This window comes from Acomys russatus, chromosome X (genome assembly GCF_903995435.1).
Source record: "Acomys russatus chromosome X, mAcoRus1.1, whole genome shotgun sequence".
In the NCBI taxonomy this organism is placed as follows: domain Eukaryota; kingdom Metazoa; phylum Chordata; class Mammalia; order Rodentia; family Muridae; genus Acomys; species Acomys russatus.
In genome coordinates, this window is record NC_067169.1 from 61,613,242 (window position 1) to 61,621,379 (window position 8,138).

The window sequence follows — 8,138 nt, forward strand, 5'->3', positions numbered from 1 at the left end:
TAGCAAAAAAATAGCAAAATAAGATATAAATGTCAATAAAACTAAAATCTGAAAATATGCATATATAAGTATACATATACATACTTATACATATATATCTGCTTCAGTTTTCCCAGTTATTACTAGTTAACTTAGAATGGTGGGTAGAAGGATGTGTTTTTCTCTCTACTTTTTTTTTCCAGGGCTGGAATAAAATATCCATATTTTATGGCACAAGAGCTTGGATTATGTCTTTATATTGACTACATTTAAATGCCTGAAAACATCTGCTTAAGAGGACCATATACTATGTGATCCTAGTAGTGCTTAGCACTTTTGCTACTGTTTCCTGGATGTTGTGTTTTTCTGTTTCATTCCTCTGAGGCCTCTTAGACACATCAAAGTTGCCTGTTCCCTATTTCATAGAGCAAAAATGTACAATTCTTAGATATGACTTTTCCCAACCAGCAATCTAATATCCAGGGATACTCCTTGCCATCAATCTTTGCATTTTTTCCTAAGACTAGTATTTCTTCTCAGGTGCCTGATCACCCATCTTTTCAGGACTTTTCATCCTGTTTAACCTTCAATCTTTGGTTTCTCTTTTCACTCAGCTCTATTCCTCAACTGGTAGATAGATTTACCTTTTGCAAAATTTTATTTATTTATTTACTTACTTGGCATCCCAGTTCCATACTCCCTCTGTCTTTCTCCTACCCCCTCCCGTATTCCTCAGAGGAGAGGAACCCTCCCACCACCTACCCACCCTAGCTCATCAAGTCACATTAAGACTGAGCACATTCTTTTTTCCTGTGGCCAGGCAAGACAGCCCCACCAGTGGGGAGCTATCAAAAAGCAGGCAACAGATTCCATGTAAGATACAGTCCCCCTCCCTTTCCTAGGGGTCCTACCTGAAGCCTGAGCTGCCCATCTGCTACGGAAGAGTAGGAAGCCTAGGTCCAGTTTATGCTTGATCCTTAGTTGTTACTTCAGTCTCCATAAACCACTCTGGCCCCTAGTTAGTTGGTTCTGTTGGTCTTTTTGTGGAGCTCCTGTCACCTCCAGGTCCTTCTAGCCATCCCCCCACTTTTCCACAGGACTCCTTACTTGCCCAAGATTTGGCTGTGAGACTGCATCTGTTTCACTCCTTTGATGGATGGAGCCTCTCAGAGGACAGCTGTGCTATGCTCACAGACAGGAGCACAGTAGAGTATCGTTAATAGTGTCAAGGGTTGCCTCTCTCCCCATGGGGTGTATTAAAGGTTGGGCTGGGCAGTGGCTGGATGTTTCCTCAATCCCTGCACATCTTGTAGGAAGGGTAAATTTTGCGTGGAAGTTTTGGTAGGCTGGTGTTATCTCCCTTTACTCAGAATACTGTCTAGTTGGAGGGTGTCCTCATTACTCTCCATGACCCCTGCTACTAGGAGTTTCAGCTAGAATCGCCCCCATATCCTTCCAGAAGTCTATCCTGTCCTAGGTTACTTTTTCAAAAAAATCAAAAAGCATTGTAAAAGACAAAGCATCATAACCCAGCCTCTTCCTCAAGTTGCCCTTTCTCTTGAGCTTCTTCCTAAGACTTCTATACATCTTTAAAAGACCATTAATGTGTAAGTGAAATGAAGCACAATGACTACCAATAATATTTTAATGACTATTACAACCGATTGATGTCATTTATTTAGGAGACAGGTAAGTATTTGATTATTAAGGGTGCTTCAAACCAGAGTCATACCTAATACACTGCCTGAAATATTTTACAATGACCCCTCCATTCCTTACTGCATTAGCATCTGACATGTTGGGCACAGGACTTATTTTCTACTTCACTGTCAATTAAACTTCATAACCAAACAAGAAGCTGGAGAGATGGCCCAACAAGTAAAAGTGTTGTTCCCTAAATCCTGATGACACAAGTTAGAGCCCTCAGACTCACATGGTGCAATGAGAGAACTGAATATTGCAGGTTATTCTGTGACCTGCACACAAACTCATGTGCGTACATGATAATTTTTTAAAGTAAACCTAGTCCCTTATTATTTTTTAATTCCACCAGGGCTTCTATAATACCTCAAAAGGAAACAATACAAATAGAAAAATTTCAAATGAAGGAAGATTGTTCAATGAAAAATAGATCACTTGTTGTTGCAAATAGTAAAGAATTCTGCATAATTTGTAGGGAAACTTTGAAAAGTCTGTAAATTAAACTTTTACTCTCATGATATCTCCTGTTGAGTCAGAGCCTACTGCCTCCATCTTTTAACCTAGTCCTAGTCCTGGAAGCTTTTAGCCTCTGTACAATATAATCTAGGCCTAGAATGTTTTCCGCCACTGAGACTTACTGCTGAATAAACTCACCATTTCTTGTTCTTTATAAACTCTGGTTGACAGATTCAATTCAGCTGTTCTTGCTCAGACTCCTCCACAATGACTGAATCAAAACTGGCTTTGACTTAACTGCTCTACTTGACCTTATATTAACTTTGGCAATATGTTCTAATCTTATGGCTTCTTATTCTCTGGCTTATTGTATCTTCACCTGTGTCTAGCTTGTTCTCCCTGCCTGCAACCTGTCTGTGTAAAATTCTCCCACTAAACCTACTTACTCCATTTCTCCCTGTACGCTGTTATCCTGAGTCTTATTTTTCTTGTCTTTTCTTGTGAGAGTGGGACTCTCCTGTTGCAGACTCATTCTGTCAAGTCTTTGACTTGTCACTTTGTCTGCCCTTCAATTTGACATCACTTTCAAACATTGGTGCTTCCTTCTACAAACTAACTTTACTTTCATTGTTTGGCATTAAAGATGTCTACTAAGGGCATGTCTGCATTGCAGCCAGTGGGATTAAAGCTGTGTCATTCCAGATGACCACAGAGATCTAGAATGTCTTTGGATGTGATTAAAGCATTCATGTTGCTGGCTTCAAATTCCTCTAAAAAAGGCCTTATGTGCAAAACCATGATGAAAAATTGGGTGCATATCAAGAACTATATAGTAAGGGCAAAACAGCAGAACTAAAAATGTCTGTCTTTTCAACAAAGTTAGGTTTTAAGTTATAACTCATAAGAATTATATTGTTATATTACAATACCCAGTTCTGTGACATCTTATTTAATAGAAAAATTAAAACCATTTACTTATAGTGAGCTTTGTATACAATATGTAGAGATTATGACAAATGTAATAACACCTTTTGAAGGGCAGATAATTCTAAAACAAGTGTGTCTCATGAGAGTACAGTCAAGCATATCTGAAAATGATAAATTCAACTGAAAGAAGTTTGGATGTAGATCCACTGATTTTAAAGTTTATGCTTTGGGGATGGATGACAGCACAGATAGTACAAATAGGGTTGAATTTGACATTTTAGTGGTGGTATTTATGACAAATATAATGTCACTAAAGAAATTACTTCTTTAGTGAGAATAAAGGGTGAAGCTAAATCAAGAGATTTATATGAAGCAGCAATGCAATACATGTTAGAACAGTTTTCCTTATCTAATGTCCACATATCTAATTTATTAGTGACATTGTCTCAACAGTGGTAGATAAAAGACAGGAATTTATAAAATTAATAAAGACAATGAAATTTCTCCCCCAAGACACTACTAATGAAGTGTCTTTGCATAGCACACCAAGATATTTTATGTTCAGAACCATTAAAAATGGAGTTGAGAGATAGATGGTCTAGTGAATCTTGGCTTGTCATGAACACATTAGAAACTGAGTATAAATTCCCAGAAACCAAGTAATATAAAGTGTATCAGTGTACCTCTGTACTCTCAATGTTCTACATCTTACAGGATGATGGGGTATAGAGATAGGACCCCCAGAAATTTGTGGGAATGCTAGTCTGATGTATGCGAGAATGAGGACAAGAAATGTGTCTCACATAAGTTTTGATCACTAAACATATACTTGTAGCATGCGTGTGTCCCCATACATATTATTATACAAACATTCATACATTTACATTAAGATACATCATACACTCAACAAAGGTTTTTAAGTATTAAAAATGGATAGTGTCATGTGTAAGAGCAAGCTAGTCAACGTTCCAGCCTAGATAGGGGACTTCCTACCAATCTCTGCTGAGGTCCTACCACCATCCAAGGATCTATGGTCCATTGGTTGATTGCTGTTGACAAAAGAGAAGTCACTTTCTCTTAGGTATGTGGCCTCTGATAGGTGGTTCATGCTCCACTGGATGGCCTACACCCATGTGCATATAAACAGCATTAAGTAGACTCAGTGTTACTAATAACAAAATAAAAAATTGTATGACACGAAGTTAGGAAGATCAAGAAGAAAGCACAAAGGAGAGTTGGAAGAAGTAGTGGTGTATCAAAGTGGTTAGAATACATTGTAGAGATATATGGAATAAGGACTACAATAGACATGTCAAATATGGATGGTAAAGCCCAAGAAGCATAGACAATGAAGGAATGCTGAGAGCTGAAGAAATAATCTTCCTTGGGGAAGAGCACACCAATTGGCAATCCAATACCAAATGGTCAACCCTGAAAACATATATACAAGTAACATTATGCAGACTGAGCAGGTTGTACTTAGGAATATGTACTTTAGGAATATATATGTATATGTATATATAACAATAATGAAAAAGAGGCTATAAATTTGAAAAATAGCAAGGATGGGTATATGTCATAGAGAAGAAGAGTGGGGAGGTAGGGGGAAGAGAGTCACAGGGTGGGACTGGGAGGAGAGGAGGGAGGGGGCTACGATCAGGATGTAAAGCCAATATATAAATTAAATGTAAATTTTAAAGAGGATGGGTATATGGAAGAATTTTGAGGGAGGAAATAAAAGGGGGACTGATGTAATTATAATCTCAAAAAAGTTAAAAATGTTAAGCTTGGTGTAGTGCTGCACACTTATAATCCTAGCACTCTGGAAGGTAGAGGCAGGTAGATCTCTGTGAGTTCAAGGCTAGCTTAGTCTAGAAAATGAGTCTAGGACAGCCAAGGCTACATAGAGAAGTCCTGTTTGAAAAGCTAAAAATAAATAAAAATAAAAGCAGAAAAACAAAATCTAAAAAGGTAATATATATTATTTTTTAAAAATCTTGAAATTGTAATTATATAATTTCCCCCTCCCTTTCCTCCCTACAAATCCTCCCATACTCCTCTCCTTGCTCTCTTTCAGAGTCAAGGCACCTTTGTTCATTAATTGTTGTTATGCATGTACATGTGAGTGAGTGAGTGTGTGTGTGTGTGTGTGTGTGTGCTCATGCATTTGTGGTTGTGTGTTCCTGAATACAAAAATATAACCTGCTCAGTTTGTACATTTTTTATTTCTTAATTTATTTTATTTTATTTTTTGGTTTTTTGAGACAGAGTTTCTTTGTGTAGCTTTGGCTGTCCTCGACTCCCCTTGTAGATCAGGCTGGCCTCAAACTCACAGAGATCTGCTTGCCTCTGGCCTCCTGAGTACTGGGATTAAAGGTGTGTGCCGACATGCTTGGCTATATATCATTTTTTTAAACTCTGGATTTCATTAGATCCAAAGGATTAAATTATCACAATAGCAAGAATTCATTTAACATGTTGATTTTGACCTGGGGTGGTATTATTCACTTTGAAGCCAAATGTTGAAAAACTGATTTGTGAAATAATATTAAGTCCTTTATAGTATCTCATAAAATATTTGTGCCAGAACTTAGTGATGAAAACTGGTTTACGGACTGATCTTTTTCAGGTATTTATCTTCTCATTTAAGTGAGCTAAATGTGCATGTTCAAGGTAAAAAATCTATGGTGCAACTTGTCAAATCATAACAGTGTTACAAACAAAACTGAAATTATGACATGTTGGCAAAACAGTCTCTTGAGCTCCAAAAATTATGTAGCCTTGCTTTTTCTATTTGACACAAGAATTTGAAAAGAGATTTTAAGATTTCTTAATTTTTTTGTATATTTACTACTCCATTTTCAGCCAACCTAATTAGTTTCCTGACAGTTTTCAAGTGGAAAGCATGGAGCTAAAATTTGATGCTGAACTTAAAGGGGGAAAGGGTAATTTCTGTTGTAAACTTCTGTGTCCTGCTTTCCTAGACTCAAATATTCTTTACTTCAAAATAACACCATCCACTTACATGTTTCAACTATTTCTTTTTTTTTGTTTGTTTGTTGTTTTTGTTTTTGTTTTTTTTAAAGTAAAGTCAAGTGTATTTTAAAGGAAAAAAAATGTTTTTAACCACCGCTGCTGGGCAATCTGTCATCACTCATTGAATATGATTTTTGTTAAGCCAGCATATAATTGAAGTTTTAATGCCAATGACAATCATAGTTGACAATGATCAAGCAAATATGCTAAGAATTCTCCATAATTCTCATATGTGACCCTCATAACAGCCTCTGAGAACTATTTCTAGCACCCCCAAGATGAGTAAATTGAGCTTCAGCAGATCGCATTACCTGCCACGTGGCAGATAAAAGGGGAGCCAGGACTAGAACGCTGCCCTTTGGACTGCACAGCCAAGCTTTCCACCTCCACTCTGTACTCTATGCTGCTGTGCCCACAGCACACAGGGCTCAACAGCTCACACTTTGTGGGAGGTTGTGGTTTTATCACACATCCTCTGGCTCTTTACCCAGGGCTGGACGGCAGACCATAGCTGCCTAAGCACTTCTTATGTGCATACTTTTCTCTAGTTCTCATAACCATTGTCCAATAGGAATTATCCTCTCCATTTCACAAATTAATTAACTTGGACTTACAGAAACCAAGAATGAAGCATACTAAAAGTAAAATTAGAACCAAGATACTTTATGAGCATCTGAGGACTTATTGAGAATTAGAGATACTTTTGTGCATTAGGTTTTCAGACAGAATGCCAAATACCCAACTGGTTTTATTCTGTCATTTTAATTTTACTTCTAGAATTACAATTTTAGGTTTTAAAATTTAAAAAAAGGTAGCCAATTCCCTGTGTAGCTTCCTCTCTTCTAACTTTTCTTAAGCTTGGAACATCCTGGCATCTATACCTACTATCTCCACCACTCCCTCCTAGAAAGTCCCTCCTCGCTTTGCTTTGTTACTCTCACAGTTCTTGTTGCTCTTTATGCTTCTGCTGCTCTATATCTCTTAAAGGGTGAGATCTCTCAACTCCCATTCTTTGTGATCTTTTCTCATTCTCTATATACTTTTGTTTTTAATTAACCAGTTTATGGCTTAAGCAACCATTTATATGTTATTATTCATACTATAGCCTTGATCTTTCTCTAGTGTTTTAGACCAACTTACACTTCTAATGAATACTTTTATATTGCTTTAGCATCTCAAAGGTATTTCAATGTCATTGTGTCTAAAACTAAATATCCACCTCCCTCATTTCTTCTTTCTCAAATCTATTATTTTCCCTTCTCTAATCCTATCATCTTAGTATATCTTCATCATCACTTTGCTGGGATTAAAGCAACTTCCTGTCTAATCTTCACACCGTCATTCTTCCCTTGCCCCCTCTTACTTCAGAATGTGTTTTGCTTCCAGGTGAACCAGGTAAATAACTTCAACAAATAAGAATATATTTAAAGGTGTCAGAGGGTTATTACAATGTTTCATTGGTGACACCAAGACCTAGACTTTCCACACTGACCCCTTCAGCTCATTTCAGTGTCACAAGATGATCTTTGTATCTCCAGGAAGCATGTAATACATTCAGAGTAGAAGGGCATAGAGACAGGTATATGGTATGCAAAACCCTAGTCTGTGTCATCAGAAGAGTATTTGCTTTCTTAGAGCCTCATCAGAATATTTCTGTGTATATTTAAACTAGAACTATATAAATACAATCTTTACTCAAAGAAGATAGAAAATTATGTTTTTCTTGTGGTGAGGAAGACAAAATATCAAAGATTAGAAAGATGTTGAGTTTGATTTAACTGTTTGCTATATGATCCCTATAGTTCATCTTTCATTTCATGACAGTCACCTTTTTGACAAATGTTAAGTAGGTGTCTTAATGAAAATGTCAGGAACTTGCCATTGTCTATAGAATCAATGCCTATCTTATATCTGTTACTCTAATCTTCCTTCTTATACACCTTCCTTCAGATGTACATTTATGATACTCCACTTGATTAATGAACGTGTTTGCGTTTGCTCTTTCTGTCCCTTCACTGCCTGTGCTGTTTCCTTTCAGC